This window comes from Lissotriton vulgaris, chromosome 6, assembly GCF_964263255.1.
Source record: "Lissotriton vulgaris chromosome 6, aLisVul1.2, whole genome shotgun sequence".
In the NCBI taxonomy this organism is placed as follows: domain Eukaryota; kingdom Metazoa; phylum Chordata; class Amphibia; order Caudata; family Salamandridae; genus Lissotriton; species Lissotriton vulgaris.
The window spans coordinates 788,691,744-788,711,049 of NC_141694.1; the positions used below are offsets into that span (position 1 = coordinate 788,691,744).

General features: G+C 42.5%; 1 protein-coding gene across 1 annotated transcript in view; it reads right to left on the reverse strand.

Annotated features, from left to right (window-relative positions):
* Positions 1-3,477, reverse strand: part of TTLL2 (tubulin tyrosine ligase like 2) — a 78,165-nt gene extending 74,688 nt beyond the window's left edge. The window contains exon 1 of the mRNA XM_086925278.1: positions 3,298-3,477. The gene's annotated coding sequence lies outside the window, so the exon portion shown is untranslated. The remainder of the gene's footprint in view (positions 1-3,297) is intronic.
* Between the last annotated feature and the right edge of the window lie 15,829 nt (positions 3,478-19,306).

The window sequence follows — 19,306 nt, forward strand, 5'->3', positions numbered from 1 at the left end:
GGCTAAACTCTGAAAGGCATGTGAAGCAAGCTGTTTTACCATATACAACCCCCTTGAATACCAAATAAAAGGACACCACACAGATATATATTGAAAATATATATATATTTATTAACTACAAATATCCCCTGGACTCTTTATGAGCACAGAAGCACAAGCGTTAAACTAAAACACAGTTGAAATACACAAAAGTTGCACAATATGGATGAGCCCTAGGGGCCACCTAAACAATATACTAAGAAAGTGGTATAAGAGATACCAATCGAAAAGGAAATAGGCCTAGGGCCTTGGGAATCGCTGGAGCTGATCGGGACTAGCAGTGACTAAGTCGGGAAAGGCCCGCGGGACTCGGGTGCAGTGTTTAAAGTGCACGCACTCACCAATGCAATGTCTATGGTGCATAAAAGTTATAAAGTTAGTTAGTTAGGAACCTTCCGAGTGACCTAGAGGAGTGAAACTTAAGACACAGACACTAGAGGTGTGTACCAGTGTGGGAACACCGGCGTTGCTGAGTTACCTCACCCACAGGACGCGGGTGCATAGGGTCGAAGTAGTGTCGGGTTTCGTCACGCTGGTCGATGGTGCTTGGAGCTGAAGATGCTGCAGGCGGATCGATGTGAAGAGTTCCGGTGGATCCAAGGGTGGATCTGAAGTGGTGAAGTCCTGAAAGCAGAGGGGACAATGTTCAAAGTCACTAGCCAGTGACTACCGTGGAACCAGATTGGAACCAGGCGATGTCGGGTGCAAACAGGCGTTGAGGTTTAGCTTCTCTCTGCAGCCACGTGGACACGAAGAGGTCGAGGACGTCCAGGAGTCGATCACGAGCTGTCCCACGCAGGCTTCTCGCTGTTGGCGGTGTCGGCAACTTGATTGGAGCAAACAGGCCTTGGCTAAAGCAAGCCACGCAGGAATCGAAAAAGGCTTATCACTCGGACCAGCAAGGTCAGAGCGGGTGCTCCCTTTTACAGGAGCGAGGGCAAGTCTGGAGCAACCAGACCCGCAGTGTAGTTTGTAGGTTTCGTCGCCAAGATGGCCGCTGACCACGTGGCAAGTGGCCGGGGTGGCGCGTCGAGTGGCACAATGCAAAAGGGCCCCACGCAGATCGTGGAGATGCTGGGGGCTGATCTTCGGTGCAAGGGCTGCTCGGTGGTGGGGCTTCTCAGTCCCCAAAGCACAACGTCGAGGGTGCCTCGGATGCTGCGCAGTCAGCTCTTCGGGGGTCTTCCAAGAGGTCCGGTCCCACGTCTCTTGGTGCCTCCACGGGTCCCTTCTTTGCAGGGACTGTGGATCGGGCTGTGAGAAGTCTGGGAGTCTGGGTCTTGTCAGGCTCTGGGCTCGGGCACGTCGAGTTGCTGGTTGGTACCTGTGTTCACAGGGTGGCCACTCCTAGGCCACAAGGGAGATACTCTTCAGTCTTCTGTGCAGCAGAATGTCGAAGTCCAGTCGTCTTCTTAGTTTCAAGTTGATTCAGGATGATCTGAGATGCTATGGCACTGCTCCCACTCTTATTCCCAATCTGAGGGGTGGATCCCCTGCTAGGTCCCTCCTCTGGGTGGGACCAGGAAGGGGGGTGGTTACACCCCCTTTCTTTTGTCCAGCTCCTCGCCAGCCCTGGGTCTGGAAAGTCCAAGGACCGGTTTGGACTGGCTTATGCACGGGGACACCTTGTGTGCCCCGGACATGTCTGTTTCTATTCAGCCCTGTCCTACCCAATACACAAAATCCTGTCTGGGGTGGTGCTCGCACCTCCCAAGGCAGGAAACCCTTTGTCCAAGCCTCCCTCGCTGGAAGGACTCCCAGCAGCAGGAGGTCAGGCTTGTGTCTGTGGTGGCAGCATCCATTTTGTGATGCTGAGGCTCTGGTTAACTTTAACCGGGGTTAAGGCTATGTACATGTCGTGTCCCTCTAGAAGGGTGGAATGCTATCCCCGTCGACAGAACTGTCGAGGGGATAGTATTCCAAATCGTATGACACCTTACTCAACATGTTTTGATAAAGCCAAACCAAAGTTAGCATATAACCGCGAGGATTATAATGCACTTTAGAGTATATGGTATGGCAATATCCCGGAACAGCTAAGGGAGTTGTTCCCGACAGCTGCAGACAGGCTCAGCTCATGCTAGAGCACCATCTCACATGAAACCACGCACTCTGCCCCAGGATTGCGGGGCCTTCCATAGGAATGGCTTATAGGTTAACATGTGTCCAGTTAAGGTTAGATATAGGGATACTATATCTAAGCAAGAGGTGATTACACCAACTTACCCCAGCTGAGTGATCAGCCAGTTGTGTCAAATATGGAGGCCAGGCCAGGGGTGGCACAATACATGCTACAGCCCCTGGTAGGCCTTGGAAACACCTATGCCCTGGGTACCTAGGGTACACTGTTACAGGGGCCAATAAGGTGGACCAGTTCCAATTCGTAATGCACCTAGAGTGCATTGACAGTAATTTAGAGCGAGAACAGCAGGCTGTGGGTCTGATTAGCAGGCCCACAGCCACATTAAGTCATAAACCAGTGAAGCAAAAAGCAAAAATTTGGGGTGACCATAGGATAGCAGACCCTACTCTCCTACAAACATGATCAAACTACTGGCCAATTAAATGAAACAGTTAAGATGGAACACCCAGTAATCGTGATTGACTGGAAGAACTTCCATTGCCTATAATGTTAGCTAATCAAAGCGTGAATGATACTTTGGGCAAGTAGTGGCCTGTGAGGCTAACAATTGCACCTCTCTCTCTGGATTGTTGTATTGATTATATCTGCGATGCAAGATCTAAACCTGTAGCCAAGCCTAAAAATGATATGATTTCCTTAAATAGCTATAGATGCGAACACATACACACAATGCTAAAGTTTTCCGACGAGTACATTGTTACATTCATTCATTACTGCTTATAGAGATTAAACCGGACAAGCATTCAGGAGTCAATGTACATTAAATGTTAAATGGATATGGCTAATGCTACTTGCATTTGTGTACAAAATGTTTAAAAATATATATAAGTAACGAATAAACATGTATAAATACTGAAGGAAAAGCTAAAAAAAATAATATCACGACCCTGGCAGACAAAGATGTATGGGTAAACTATAGACACTCAGAAGAAACATGGACTGTGGAACAGGGAATACCTGTTTTTTTTTTGCAGTTTATTATGGGCTTATTCTAAAATACTTTGCCCACGTCAGAGGGAAATAAACGGCTACGAAGGGCTGTTTCCCCAACCCTACAATTTTGCATTAGCCAGGTTGTATCCGAGGACAGTAAATTTAAGAATAAATGTACATACCACTTTTTCAGTGGGACCCGGTGCTGCTCAGTGTAGTGTGCATTTTAACGCATCTGCACCTCACTGTCTTTTCCACTTCTCACATCTCACTGGCACAGCCTCTAAGCAAATTCTCTGGTCTTCAATTCTGTCTTCTTGGCGGTAACCGAGCAATACCCTCTTCTGCCACACCGAAAGTGTGCCTCCCATTCAAAGCCCAGCTGAGTATATAGTGTGCATGGTGTTTGGTGTTCATTTCTGAAACTAGGGTTTGACGTATGTAATATCAGACGGCCATATTGGAGAGGTATGTCCATCCCGGTCAGAATTACAGCATTAAGGCTAAGTTGCTAACATGTTACAGTCAGAACATTTTATTGACATCGTCTTCCAAAGCGCTTACAGAGGTAACTCAAAATATAATACTTTTAGTAAATATTAATTGAATACTTTATATACGAATAAACACCATTTGCATAAGAAAAAAGCATTTTAAAGATACTTTAAAAAAGAATCTACTCGTTTTTTCTTTTTCAGGGCATAGATTTGATTGAAAACGGGTGAAAAGCTCGAATTTTTCAATGGCTGCTTCCTTGTTTTGCATATTGAGTGCGTCTACAGGGGGGCGGGGATACTACAGGTTGCCATGCTCGTCATTTTTCAGTTCAATGCCACACCTCTTTGAGAGACTAATAGTGATTTGTGTGTATTATGGTAACGAGCGTTAATGAGTCGGCGTTATGGACGTTGAAACTGAAAACGTGTGGTGCTTTTGAAATGGTGGCAAAGGTTGCATATAGCTTCGGGATGCGGAAGTTCTCTGGCTGAATGCCGGTTCAAGGCTAGTGTGTGAACTTGGTAGGATAAGAGCGAGGACTGCAAATTACTTACTGCCATGCTGTTAAGTATAAATAACTGAATACCAGAAGAATAATTTGAGGATGGGAGTGTGGATGGCGGGTTCTGTGTAGCAACGTGCACTGGACTATTTAAGTGTCCTTTTTAACTGACCACATTCACCAGTTCCTCCTGACAGATGGGCGTAAATAACCTGGGAGAGCTGGACCTTCTGCGTGTTTGAGTGCTGGAGGAACAAGCATTTGCAATCGGTCTCGCCTTTGGGACCTTATATGTTTTTAGCTATGCAGCACATAACCCTGTGTGCTGAAACATTTACTGTTCTTTAACATGGAGGGAAAGTAAGCACCAAACTGTGTGACATGGGAGGTATGGGAACACATTGAAAGAAATATTGCCTTTCAACGGAAAATGGTATAGTCTAAAGCTCTGTTTTAAATATAAAATGAGGGCCTACGTGGTCATATCACTGAAAATACAAGATTTGAAACAAATATTTTTGCCTATGGATGCTTGTGGAAGACAATTTCTATGGACTGGAATCTAGGGAATGCTAAAGTGATTCTGGTATTTTACTGACCTCTGCTGGTCGTTTTCTGTCAAGAAAGTTAAATAGAGGCAGCTGCCAGAAATAATAAAAAAGCATTTGCAATGCAATTGGTCTCGCTTTTGGGACCTTATATGTATTTAGATATGCAGCACATTAGCCTGGGTGCTGAAACTTTACTGTTGTTTAAGATGGAGGGAAAGTAAGCACCAAACTGCGCGACACGCCAGGTATGGGAACACATGGAGAGAAATATTGCCTTTTAGAGGGAAATGGTTTAGTTCAAAGCTCTGTTTGGAAACTGCTTCAAAAGATGGCCTTTGGAGAGGAAGATGTCCCTTCCTGCACTAAAACAATCCTGCTTCTATCCCAGGCACCCTTGTACTATGGTGCAAGGGTGTCTGTATTCGTGCTCGGCTACACAACGTACGTTAGTGCAAGGAGAGCGCAGAAAGGCTGTGCACATGATGGAGCGAGGTAAAAAAGCAAACTTTTGTACACCCCTCGTGAAGTTACTTTCTTATAACAGTAACATGAACTAATCGTGTGGTTTGGGAAAAACTAACCAACATAGAATAGAATGCACACACAAAATACACGTGGGATACTAAAGTGCTTGTGTTGCAACAATAATCGACTGAGTGAAAATGTGATGTCTGAAAATAACGCAAAGGCTATAATTTAACCAAAAAGGGGCATAAATGTGCTTACTGTTTGTCTGTTGTGGCAAAAACCTGAAGACAGTTGAACAAACTTCGCATAAATGTGGCTTTATTTGCTAGGTAATAACTAACAGGAATACCTTAGTAAGGCGGAGGTAAACAGAAGGGCTATAATTCAATAATTAACGTTCAATTGTGTTTGTTTCTTTAATAGTTCCCATTGTGGCCTGTGATGCCTAGTCCAAGATGGACGATTTTCCATGACTCTGAGATTAATGTGAAGCACGCATGCGCTTGCTGAGTGGAGCTGCAGACGCGTATGAGCTGACTGTGCTGAATGGAACAGGTCAAGGACGATGTGCTCTGAAACCCTGACTGACTGCCAATAAAAAATGGACATCCGTATTGTAAACCCTAGGAAAAAGTCTTAAAATTACAATTTAAAGGACATGATGGAACTGGTGACCTTAAAGACAATGGTCAAATTCATTTAGCTGACTCTGTGGAAGTCAAGTAATAATATGATGAGGTTATGCTCATCCATCCCTTGAACCAACCAATCAGAATCTTCAAAGACCCCAAATGTTACTGAATTTAGATAGTTTAGCTAGGGGAAAAGGGTATAAAAGAATAGGTCCGGAGTTAAGAAGGAAGCTCTCTTTCCGATTTCTATCTGTGTATCCTGACGCGCTGCCAGAATGCTGAATTTCCTTGGAGCGTAAGAACTTAAACTTTTCAACTTCAAATTTTATTCAAATGAGTACGGAGTCTTTAGATGAGGGTAAATAGCTTGAGGGAATAGAGAGATAGAATTTGGGAACTATTATGTCTTTTTGCTAATATTTATGTCCAATAATCTCAATAATAATAATGTGTTTATTTCTGAGTTTCTGAATTAAATGAAAATTAAATGTATGAATTACATTTCTTTCCTTTTCTTAAATCTATTTCTATTGAATGAATAAAAAGAAAATGAATAAATATAGGTTATGCTAGAAAATCTCACTTTAATAAAATTAGATAAATGAAGAACTAAGCTGGTCTTGTTCATCATTAGCCTAATTTTTACTAGCAGATCTAGCGATAATCAATGGTGGTGTGTCTGAATAATTTGTTGGTAAACAATTTAACTGCATATGTATATATTATAAATAGGTAGTTAAAACTTTAGACACTCCGCTATGATCCAGCAGCTCTCCTTTGATTCACACCAAACCATGAAGTAAAGAGAAAATGTGTATGAGTGACTCGCAGTGTTATGGGCCCCAAAGATGAGTAAATGAATGATTAAATACTTCAGGGAAAGGTGATGAGATTTTAGAAATTATTTCCGGAGTAGCGCTGCATCACACAGTCCTACTCTAAAAATTTACCAAACAGGGAATATTTTCATGTTCATAACTGACCAATCCATAACATACTGAAAGTAGTTGGAGAGTATAGAAGTATATTGAAACATAATCGCATGAACGTGCATTCCAAGCATTCTACACAGAAAGAAGTATTATCAGGAACCTTACTTTAGATGTTGCACCAATTTTTTTATCTATCATATATATTTCCTTTCAAAATTCGCTCTGTCCTGTATGCACTCATTGTGAAAACTTTGAATATTGACATACTTGCCATACTACCTGGACTTTCAGCAAAAGTTGGGAAACATATTGCAATATGCTTGTGAATGCGCGCAATGTTTTATACAGTAATGCACACCACATTTTCACTACATTTCCCAACCACCAATCTGACAATTTAGTGGCCTAAGTTCAAAACAACATGTGCATAGTTGACACATACATTTTGCTGTAAGCACATAGACCTTCACTGTGCATGTGTTAAGTAACTTGGTTAATCGATCACACATAGCAGGGCTTCAAAAACGTCTCTCAATAGGCCCTTTCATTTATATGCTGAAAGATAGGTATAACTGTAGTAGCATCACAATTGGTCATTACAATTACTACTTCAAACTCTTTTTCAGTGAAATAGCAAAGGCAATTGCCTGGAAGTCATGTGAGCAATGAGTAACAATGCATCTATTCTTCCAGTGCATATGCCCTTAAAGATCAGAGTAGATCATTTGCTGCTGATAAAGAGAAGAACTGTTTCACCACTGTTCCTCTTTCCACAGTTAAACTTTATTTAAGCAACTAGTCTCTACAAAGATTACATTATAGAATAATTACTTTTAAAAAGTAATGTATTTGAATACATGAACAATGTCTTACTGGCAATTATTAACAGTTTATCACATTCAGCCATACACTTAGATATGCTGCAGGCAGCTGACATGTAACCCATCTGAAAAGAGCCCTTCACTTCAGCTTAAACCTGCTATGATGCACTTAGCTATGGATTGATTAGAGCAGTGGTTGTTAATTCGTGATCTGTGGAGTTTACTCATGGGGCCTGCAAGTGTTTTACAAAATCAAATAATATAAAATAAAATAAAATATTAAAGTTTATACAAATAAAGAGGTAAAATAAAATAGAACATTTCTCTGTTTGACTGAACTAAACAAAATATTTATATATTTGAGCATTTGTGTATACTTGTTTTGAGTATTATTTAGAGGTTCCAAACATAGAAATTGCTTATGTGGGAGGCCCCGACGTCCAATAATGACTTAGTACGGCTGAGTTCAGCTGACTCCTACCCATGCTGAATTCCTGCGCGAAGGCCAGCGAGATAGGCAGGATCGGTAGCCCGACGGCCATGCAGCTGATAATCATGTCCAGGGCCAGCCCCTGAAGCAGCCCCTTATATTTGTTCTCAGAGGCGGACTCCTTCAAAATGAAGTCCGAGAACACATACTGGCTGGCAATGGTTGCAATGGCCAAGGCTGCGCCTGCCGGTCCCGGGGCGGAAGGGATACCTTTGAGCGGGCTGGTTCAGGTTGTCGCCGCTGGGTCACTGACAGAGCATGTGTCTGTCACACATGCGTTCTGCGGCTCTTTAAGAGCTCGCCACTCTTTGCCCCGCGCTTTCACTTTCACCTCGTCCTGGCAAGCATTGCCGCTTCCCTGTGTCCCTCCCTTCCCCCGGTCAGGAGCTGTTCTGGACTGCATTGCTAAGCCCGTTAACAAAGCAAAAGTGTGTCAATAACACCAAAGCTCTGCCAAAACAAGCCCCACCTACATATTGAGGTAGATGTCACCAAACAAGCATTTGCAATACAATACGACTCACATTTACGCGAGACCTATTGCATTGGAAACAGGAGGGCATGCGCAAAGGCACAAACAGGAGTGGGGGGGGTGGAGGGGCCCCAGAAGTCATGGACTGCAGGAGGGGACGGCGGGGGAGAGACAGGGAAGAAAATAGTGTTTGGGGTAAAGGGGCCAATAGCCGTGGAAGGATACATGGCCCTCATTAGGCAGGACTAAAAAGCCTAAATCCAATTGGAAGGCAGCATTTAGGACCTAAGACAATGGGTGGAGAGTGGGCGGAGCTTCCACAAAGCTTCCAGCTATAGTGCATACTGCATGCCTCTCTAAGCGAGCAGCGCATGCGCTGCAATGCTAGGCAAGACCTAAAAAAAGAAAGTCTCTCAGCAGAAAGCAATTCAGGTATTTTTCTGACCTCTGCTTGCCGTTTTCTATCAAGACAGTTAAATAGAGGCAGTTGAACAGAAAAAAAGTCCCTAAGTCCTAGGGCTGATCTTCAGAGCCCACATAGTACATACACATATACGTATATAATAAGTATATACAAGAGGTCTTGAATGCTCGACCTAAAAAGGAGTCTGGATGCTGAAATAATTATGTTGATACAAGAATAAAAGGTGCTTTACATGCATCCACGCCGTGAAACCCTCTGTGTTTGTGGAGGAATCCAGAAATGAGGTTGGGAAGAAAATACATTGGTTCATACAAATTCAACTCATCACTGCAGTAAGCTTATGACTATGACTGAATGAATCTGAGGTACACAGATTCTAAAGGATGGAACAGATTATCATAAGGAATCACTAGATGAAAATTCCCAAACTATGTGAGGCACTTTATGATGTAATCTACACACCTGTCAGGCAACTAATTATTTCATTGCCAAGATAAAGTTTCAGAACTTGTAAAATGTTCATTTCAACCCACCACCCTGAAGCCCCAAAAAACTCCTTGACTAGTACATCACCTACCATTAGCAGGGCTAAGCTCCTGCAATGTGAAATCTTTTGTTACGTGGCATAAATACAACTGTGCTGGGATGTGCTGAAGAACTCGTCCTTCAACTTCCACACCGATAAGGGTTGAATATATTAGAGTGTCTGAAAACCAGGTGACAAGGCCAAACCAGCTGAACAGTTAAATAAATAGGCCATGAGTTGTCCAATTTTCAAGTTCATAGGTAGCCATGGTTTACACATGGGCGAACTAACATGGTCTACCACTACTTTTTGACTTTGCACTGGCCCAGGTGCACCTTCTTGGTCAGCTATTCACAAAGGAATGATGAAGTGATAATGAAGCACGATGTTTCATCAATCACCAACAGAATGCTCGCAATTTCAAACAGCTCCTTTAATAGCGAAACTGGAAAATGTACGACTGCGAAACAGATGTACATTAAATACATGCAACAAGCAGCAAGTATCTTCATTCATAAGGGCAAAAAAACAATCACCAGTGCCTTAAGCTGTTAAAAAAGAAGTAGCATGATGAAATAATGATCGTAGGGTCTGCTGCATACACATGTGTAAAAGGCAATTAGGGAGGACCTGGCTGGCCCAACGCCCAGGGCGCGTGCGAGTTGGACCTGGACTCTTTTGGATGACAATGCATGAATGAGCAAATGTGAACTTACCCACTCAGTGTCTTGTAACGCTCGCTTTAAGCTGGAGCACTATAATTTCCTTCATAGGACATATATGACCCTCCGCCTACAGATCTACACCATATATCCCTCACCCGTTCAGATAACTGCCTGTGCTGTACCACCAGCGGGACAGACTTTAGGCACCTGGCATGGAGATGCCGTACAGTGAAGGACTTCTGGTAAGCGGTAGTGACGGACCTCCGATGGGCTACACATTTCCGAATTGACCATAGACTGCTTTGCTGTCTGCTGGACTATGTTAACAGACCAAAGGGTTGTAAGGTAATCTATAAATTCGCTGGTTCTGGCCAGGGTGAGAGTGGCCATCACCCGGAAGGTCAGTAGTTGAACAGTGGCATAGGGATGTACAGGAGTAGGCACTGGCCGAAGTGGTGCACATGAAGCTGAGTCGGCGGGATACTAAACTGGAGGATGATATACTGGCATGGAGGGATGTGTGTGACACCATTCTAGACCTGCACGAAGGCACAGATTCTGCTGACAGTAATGGCTCGAGTGAAAGTGTGGGCTATAATACTGGGGGTGAGGTCTAGCCGCAGCAATGCTAGGGTAGTTATGCTGCCTGTCTGGTGTATGGCATGGAAACATGGAGAAAGACCACCTGTGCATCAGTTATTTCATCATGACCTGCTGTGTTTCATGTATAATGCTACCCTTACTGCAGTCTGTTGATCGTAAAACTCAAAAATAAAGGTTAATAATAAATAAATAAAAATCTGCCTCTGCATCATGGAAAGGAGTTCTAACAATATTAAATAGTAGCATAGAATATATTCAAATTAAGAATTATAGGTTGCACCTACTCACCTGAAGTCTACTGATGAGGATAGCGAACTTCAAATCATTCACATTATTGAATTGGTCAAACCCTTCCAGTTTTTAAACGCTAGGCAGACTTCTGCAACAACCATGCTGATCTTCAAACCTCTGCTATTCACATACAATAACATTTTTGTGATGCTGGGTTTGGGGGACTGAATCACATTAATTGCTGGCTCAGAAAAGACGAACTTCTTCCTACAGATTTAGGACTGCTTCCATGTTGCTTCGTAGACGTTATAAGAAATTCTTTTTTAACAAACTCCCTTTCACTTACAGCTTTGGGTTAGGATTAACCATGCTTTTCTCTCAACACTAACTGACCAGGAGAGTCTTGAACCTTAGCCCCCCCAAAATTGCTATTAGAATTTATATCAGTTCACTGACACATGCCTTTGACCGTTCTTGTGAAAGGTTGGTTGACCTAAATGGGAGGCATTGAGGAAAGCAAGATCTGGAAAACAAGGCTCCTGAAATAATGATAATTCAATACTTGCTGTGAGACCACTCACCCGCACAAGTCAATTAGACAAGTTACATAATATCGAAAAAGAGCAATGCATGGTCCCTCAATATGACAATTTCATCACCAGGAATCCACCTTCATATTCAAAGTGCCAATGAAATATACAACTGACCAAACACAAAGCATCATATTTCAGGTAACACTGTAGAATATGCTGCTACTGACTATCTAAAGAATAATTGCCTCAATGTTGTAACAGTACACTGACAACCTCAGAAAGAGTGGCCTGTGTGTTGTCCTAGGTAGGAATAAATAATTCAGAACGCCTCTTATTGCTATGTGTGAGTAATGGCCATGCTTGGACCTTTACTTCAAGCTGTCAGACCTTTGACATCATAAGGCGGTAACCCTGTGCTTGTAACGATTAATCAATGTCTAATATTAACTCCTCCTCTGAGGAATAACACCCCTTTAGCCATGTCACTACACAACTCCCCAGAAACAGGTCTACCAGACCTGACACTCTGCCTTTCGATGTAGCCACCAATCTTCAACTTAGCTGACGTCCGCACCATCTCACAGATCCACCAGAGGGAAAGACTCTTGAACTAGGTCGCTCTATTTTCTCCTCAATATTTGGGACGTTTCTTTACATTTTTCATGGCTTGGCCAGGCAGCGTACTACCATTCCCCTCATCAGCACGAAGTTGACCTGTTAACACTTGGCATAATTCCCTTGAAGAGGTCTGGCAGTCTCCTGATGCACCAGTAGATTGGCCTCTACCCTAATGGTGTCATCTGCCGCTCACAGTCACAGGATGCATTTGCCATACATTTAAAACAAATATTTGATTGTTACTAGGCTTTCTGCCTTTTAAAGAGAATTTTCACTGTTACTGCTTCCTCAACATTATTCCAGGTAGGCCCTTCAAGGTTCAGTTGCTTATCGCTTTCAAATATGCAAGTCATTGTGAAGATGTTGGGTCGATCTTTGCTATTTTGTTCTCAGTCAATCAAGTTTCGGGTCATATTATTTTGTTGCAGAGCATGCACCGTGGCGAGCTTTCTTTCTTCAGGACACTTCTTGGTGATAACAACCCAGTTACTGGACAGACATTTTCTTCAAGACCTCCATTGTGCAGTTTAAAATGTAGTTAGAATTGGAAAAATAGTGTAAATTATAATCAGCAATCCCTCATACAGCCAGGCTCCATGCATTACTTGTTTGTTGGCTGCGAAAGCTGGAAAGAAATGGAATAAAAGAGAAAAGGATCACTAACAATGACTGATGTGTCGAGTTTCCTGGAGTACTGTGCCTGAACGGTGGCTTTTTACACTCTGGATTATTGTTGCCTCTCAATCTATGTTTTAAATTACTTGGTCGCCTGTCTTTACATGTACCCCATAATATGGGTGCACTTGGCACAGCGATCAGCCTGCTATTTGCTAAAACTGAAAGATTTTCTATTACTGATCGAAGACAAATTACGTATTCCTTATGATGACTAACTTAATGATGTATAGCTCAAAAACATGTTCATCCATTCCCACAGTTCCATTCATTCCCCCACATGGCCCTACATAGAGTGATCATATGCAATTCCACGTACAATGCATACTAGAGGAGGCCTTCTCTCTAAATATTTGAAAAGAGTATTCTGAGGGAAAACCTATCAGAGATGGTGCTGTGCAAATCAAGCTGACCGTTCCTAAATAGAGATTGAATCCTTACATGGGAATTTTCTACTTCAGTTAGTAAATATATTGCTTTATAAACTTTACATCTGGTGACAAAAATCTACAGAGGCTACAGGTTCCTTGGGTGATGTTACACCTGCATTTAGGACATGCTTACGATTCAAGTACAAATTGGTTTTAGGGGAGATGATCCTCTATCTGCACATGGCTGTCAAAACTATGGCTATGATGTAAAATATTTGAGCGCAGTTGCCCTATCGCAACATTCAGTACAGATCAGGAATACTTAAGTCAGGGCAGCTCTAGTCTAACTTTTTCCTTAACAGGATCTAGAATAAGATCTTTTTGATAGTTCCCATAACCCTTCCTTCACAGGCACTAGTCTCAACTGGATTGAAGTTAGCTGGTCACGCATAGCTTGCACTGAGATCAACTGGTTTTGGTAAAAAAACACAGTAGTATTTTTCTCATGAGGACTCCTCAAAGAAATTAACTATCAAAGATCTGTGTATTCTCAAGAGAATTCTTCTTTAGGTCAGGTACATAGCTCTCTCCATGCCTCAGACATGGCATTGAGTGAGATGAGCTTCAGGTGGGACAGCATGTCACATGCTTGCTACTTTATCAAACAGAAGGCTTCCATAGTATAATGTGTACTAAATTATATGACATCACACAAAGTATCACTAACTTACACCTGGGCAATACAACATCTGACGGAGGCAATGGCAAAACACGACTTCCTGGAGCTGTACAGGAGTATACTGAAGACCTATACAATATTAAGTGAACCAATTTCACTGTAAACTTGCCAGACATGGTAAACTGTTTCCCTCTTAAAATGATGGAAAACAAAATTAGTAACTACTTTTGCCCCCTTCTGGTGAGTGCATTTACACGACAGGAACTTCTTGCCTTGATAGTCTTTAGACCAGCTTCATCTCTCATACCGATTCAGATCAGGATGCATGCAATTATTTGACTTTCCTTGGGTCTTCTGAAGAAGTCCTCCGACCCAGAAGCTCCTTTACTAGTGCCTTTGATTCATTCTCCATATTCAACAGGGCTGGTTCCAGTATCTCCTATAAGTGCTAGTGTGTAATGGGTTTTTCCGTCTAACTTAAACCCCATCTCTCTACTATTTAAAATGGTTTAGAGTAGTACAGGTTGGCAGGTATGCATCATGTTGAGGTTGGTGTCAAGCCATGGGTCTTTCTCTTTCTTGAGATGTTGTATTATTTTTCTACACCACACATGTTTTTTGGGTGCTCATGGGACTTAAAATATCTTGGTGTGTTTGAAGGTCACCTCTGTGTGGTTCATTTACAAAAAGCATAGCTCTGCACTTACAACTGACTCTTCAGATTAAAACAATCACAGGTTGTTGCTGCACTAGGACTCAATGAGGCTCAGAATGACCAAACTGTAATTACCTGCCTTGTTTCTTAATGGAAAGGTTCAGTGGAGGCTGAAGCACTTCCCATATATATCACCTGAGGAATAATCTATTGTAGTACCATATGGAGTTAGAAAGTACTCTTTTATTTTGAAAGTATGTGGAGACTCATTAGAGGACAGCAGTTAGAAGCATAACTTAAGTGTCACTGTAACAACAACACCACACATCAGTCTACATCCATAAATCAAGGACAAAACTTATATCCCTATAAACCTGCCTGAATTCTAAAGCATGATCCAAATATTTACCCTCTCGAACCTGTAGGATGGCCAAGGCTTGTTCGAAGCCTTCATGACTCTTGTTTGACTCACTGATGCCTGCCGGTGCTCCACTTACAGGACTAAAGAAACATGACCTCTTCCCTCCCACCGTAGAACACCTACACGGACTGTCCCTGGAGACACATAATCAAGATGAATTGCATCATTCAGTCAGCGACAACCTACACACCACCCTAAATGGCAGCAAAACTCAGCATCCTAGAAAGGACAAGAACAACCTAAAGACAAAACATTGCTGGACTTGAACCCAGTAAGGGATAAAATCCAAAACTAGGATGCCAGCCATCAGAACCATAGAAAAATCACACCACTGGAAAGTGTCACGCGATTATTCACCCACTTGAAGAAACAGGCAAAACTTGATTTCTTCAAAGAGAACTTCACGTGCAACTGATTATCAAACTCCAGCTTCTTCTGCTCTGGAGAATGAACTGTGAAGAAAACCCACATCACCCCCCCCCTTCCCTCACTACATTTTTTTGTCACAATCGAGAATCATTCTTTGCAAACCTATGGACAACACTGCTTTGCTTCCTAGCTAGGTTAGTGTTATAAACATTGTAGAACATGTATACATGCATACGGAGACTCTTGCCATGAGTGTTATTTACAACAGAAGTTGGTATGCAAGAAACGGTCAAACCTTTGAGGCCTGTCTGTCAACTTGTCACTGGCGCTTTGCGCACGGAGTGGAGTGACTGATAAATAAATAAACAAGAGTATAAGCTGCGCGCCATCAGTACTTCTCTACCCGGACTTTATGGCTTATTACATTCATGGAATAAAACTTGGACGAGCACAATTATCGAGAAGTAATTTACCCCTGCAGAGCTGCGCTGCCATCACAATCAATTCACCGAGCCTCCTCTGACACTTAGCTTTTAATGTTTAGGAAATAAAGCGAAGGCAGAGTATGAAATTGGTTACTGCACTCTGTGTGGCTGAGGAATAAGCAAGCAGGTTTAATTTTCAGGAGTCATACAAGGAAAAAGTCAATATAACAAGCCTTTGTGTTAGCTGTAAACATCGCAAGCTAAAGCGCGGGTGCCACAATTGCTTAAAAAGTAAAGAAATAGAAAACATATTTTTTTCTATTTCTTTACTTTTTAAACAATTGCGGCACCCGCACCCTTAGCTTGCGATGTTTACAGCTAAAGGTCTAGAGCCCCGATGGTAACAGTAAGCAAAAAGAAAATATGTATTTGCTTGCATTCCAAACTAGCCTGGGATCTGACTTTGGAGAGAAAACAAAAGGATGCCAGCTATATGGCAGGAACTGGGAGTGATGGCTGCAATAAAATGTAAGTAGATATGGGTCTGAGCAGCCACAGTGTAACACGAGGTTGAAAAAATAATAAAATGCTACCCCCCAGGAGCAGATCAACAGAAAAAAGCGTAATGATATTGTACTAAAGGGCTTATCTGACCCCGGGGAATAATAAGAGGCACTTCCGGGTGCCAGAGGCGGAGTGTCCCAGATGCCGGACGCCTGATGCAGAATTGGACCATATGATGTGGGATTGTCCAAGGTTGGGGACGTATTGGTCAGAGGTGGGGGAGCTCCTTAATGCAGTCACTGATCGACAGGTGGAGTACGACATGGCGACGTGTTTGTTGCTCTGGTTCCCTCATACAGCGAAAACAAAAATAACTAGCAAATTCATTGACTTAGGACTTATTTTAGCCCAGAGAGAAATCACCTGGCATTGGAAATCGAAGGAGGGCCCATCCAATAGGAGATGGACGAATGAACTACAGAAATGGACCCGGAGTGAGAGTGCGGTTCGGCTCCGACAGGCCACCCGTACAACTAACGTGAAGGGCCTAGAAATGGCAAGGGCCTGGGAGGTGTTGGTGCAAGCCCTAAATGATTATTTGACTGAAGAAGAGGAATAGGGGGGATGGCCACTACAGGGGGTTCCGTGGGACACAACAGCAATTGAGTATTGATCCCTCAGACCGCAGCAGGGTATGATTATTTCTATGTAAACTGGAACCACACCGGCAGCAGTTGGGGGGGTGGCATATGGGAGGGACAGTTTGGTTTTATTTCCAAGGGCTTTGCCTTGGAAATAAAACCAAACCTAGCAGACACCTGGTTCATGTGCGGACCTTTTATGCTGAGTGCTTAAGAAATATATTCCTGGTATTGTGGTCGGATGCACTGAGTGTGGAGTGTTGGAGGACCCAATGGGGGACGCTCAGGTGGATGACTGAGTGCGATTGGGCTGTGCTTCTGATGATGTTCTTTAACTCCTATTGGGATCTGTTTTTTTTTTTTTTTAGTTGATTGTGTTACGGTGGGGGGGGGGGATGGGTGTTATAGAAAAGCGGATACTAAACTGCTCTGCCGACCGGTGGCAAATTGCTTGCTCTTTTATTTTGATACCTCCGGCATTTTGGTAGTTGATGCCGCCCGGGACAAAGAGGCAGGGCTGTCCACTAGTAAGCAAGGATTTTTAAAGGACATTGAAACAAACAAATAAGAAACAAGGAATGGCATCTGGCCCACAGAGATATATGCATACTAAAGTATACAAGAGGTTGTATGCTTACGCTTGACCTAAAAATGTTGGCGCCCACATTCACAAAGGGGAAGGGGTCCCTTGGGACCCATTCCTATTTGTGAATGGGTTACCACCTACTTCAAGGAGTCGGTTAAATATGAATTATTTGAGAAAGCTGTTAAGAAGGGACACCATTGAAACACTCCTTCCTAATACTGATTCGCAAACCCTGTTTTGTGAGTCAGTAATAGGTTACTGATTTACAAAATAGGATTAGTGAATGCTGAAAACTGTTTTAGTAGTGTTAAAATTCCTGATTCCCCGTTTGAGACCACTAAAAATGGTCCTACATGTGGCCCTTAATGATTTTGTTGCATGGATCTGTAATATCAGATATCTGATCAATTCTTGTGAACCATGCTCAGTGCGGAATAGGTTTCTAAGGAGATAAATATTTATTTACAGTATTTCTTTGTTTTTGTAAATGATCCCCTTGTCTGCCATTTTCTTTAGTTTAAACAACAATTAATTCAGCAAAAACACAGGAATGAAGGCAAAAGTTGTGAGGGAATACCATGCCAAGGATGTCAGGTCTAACTAGTATCTCTTAAGGCAGTGGGATTTGCTTTTCTGTAATGCATGCATTCACTGACTACGTAACAAGCAGATATACAAGCACACACATTAAACACAAATACAATATGTCACCACAGATTTACCCACAACACAGACTAGCCCACAAGCACACAGACAGCATGCATGCACACACCAAAGAGGGGAACACGTATTTGCTTGCTTGCCTGTGCATTTTTTCTATGTGCGCACATATCTGCCTGTACTTTTGTCTATATGTTCATTTTCTGTAAGAAAGCCAGAACAGCACACTTTGCTTATCGTTGCTTATGTAGTATTTAAAACAGCATTTCCAAGCACAGTAAATAGCAGCTTTTACACTTAATTAATGTGCAGTCAGGGTGCATCTTGAATTTACATTTCCTTGTTGGTTGTTTAACATGCCTTTATGACAAGATAACATAAAGTGGACTTGATGTAGAACATACAAGCTGGCCTTAAAGTGGACACCTATAAAAATAGAAAATTAAAGCTGAAAACAGGAGTTCATATTCCTGGCTAACCGTGCACATCAGGTCAGAATGTGCATAGATGAATCAAGATAAATATCTGATATGAAAAATCTTGGTGTATGGCTCTCATAAAATACACACACTTCAGATACTTAGGAACCTTGCAAAGACTGTGGCACATAAACACCAGTTGACAGACTCAAGCGCACAGATACTCGAACACCACAGCAATTAAGTGCCTGCAATCATCCACTATGCACCCAGATAGAACACTTGCCAAGATCTCTGGTGCATATGATGGTATCCACATTGCAAACCAGCCTGCATGTAAACCTAAATTGCAGATTAACCCATGCAATACAATACTCTAGAGAGATAAACTTATAGAAAATGGGCTTGGTCTCTGCCAAATTGAGGGGGAATGAAGCTATATTACTGAATTACAACGATGAAATTAAATGAAAGTAACATTTCTGTTGCGCAACAATTACCTGGAGGTGTCTAGGCGCTGATGGCAACATCCCCAGGCATCCTCCATCAGCTTTCACAAACATTTCCTAGTTATGTGGAAACTGACCTTGCCTGCTGATAGGACAGATCTAAGTACATAAAAATGCAGAGAAAGCAAACAAGAAGATGAAAGGAGACACATGCTGTTACATAGGTTATCTGCAGTGCACTCAGTCTGACACTGGACCCACTGAGATGGCAAATTCATAGGCAAGGTTTTATGGTGTTAGAAATTATCTGTTAATCTATGAGTTTCACCTCTCCCCTCACACGATGAGAGTTGCTTATTTGTTCACTGAAC